Below are 766 nucleotides of genomic sequence, written 5' to 3'. Positions count from 1 at the left end.
ACACACACACACACACACACACACACACACATTCACACTTCAAAAGACATCTCCGACCCCCTGCAGTTTGTCTACAGAGCCGATAGGTCTGTAGACGATGTAAGCAACTTGGCCCTCCACTGCATCCTCCAGCACCTGAACTCCGCTGGAACCTACGCCAGGATCCTGTTTGTGGACTTCAGCGCTGCCTTCAATACCATCATCCCGACTCTGCTTCAGCAGAAGCTCTCCCTGCTACGTGTATCTGACTCCACCTGTAGGTGGATCACTGACTTCCTTACTGACAGGAAGCAGCATGTGAAGCTGGGGGAACACGTCTCCAAACCATCAGCGCAAGATCCCCTCAGGGTTATGCTCTGCTCTTCTCCCTGTACACCAACAGTTGCACCGCCAGTCACCAGTCTATCAAACTTGAAGTTCGCGGACGACACCTCCCTCATCGAACTCATCTCCGATGGAGACCCCGGCCACAAACTCTTTGAGTCACTCCCTTCTGGCAGGAGGCTGAGGTCCATCAGCACCAAAACCTCACGCAATATGAACTGTTTTTTCCCCTCCGCCACCAGCCTTATCAACAAGGCCTGGAACCAACCCTGACACTGCCCACACTCCACCTCTGGATCCTCATGCCACTGTACCCACTCTGCTGTGCCATTCCAGTTTACTTGTTTTATTTTTATCTTTTTATTAATATATATTTTGCATTTATATTTATACTTATATTGTTTATATTCTTCTTATCCTTCTTATATTTAGAGAATGTGTG

General features: G+C 48.6%; 1 protein-coding gene across 1 annotated transcript in view; it reads left to right on the top strand.

Moving 5' to 3' along the window:
- Positions 1-766, top strand: part of pof1b (POF1B actin binding protein) — a gene marked incomplete in the record, with an annotated part of 26,662 nt that overhangs the window by 19,052 nt on the left and 6,844 nt on the right.

Source organism: Etheostoma spectabile, chromosome 13, assembly GCF_008692095.1.
Source record: "Etheostoma spectabile isolate EspeVRDwgs_2016 chromosome 13, UIUC_Espe_1.0, whole genome shotgun sequence".
In the NCBI taxonomy this organism is placed as follows: domain Eukaryota; kingdom Metazoa; phylum Chordata; class Actinopteri; order Perciformes; family Percidae; genus Etheostoma; species Etheostoma spectabile.
Note: the sequence above shows the minus strand (reverse complement) of the source record. Positions and strands in the feature narration are given on the sequence as shown.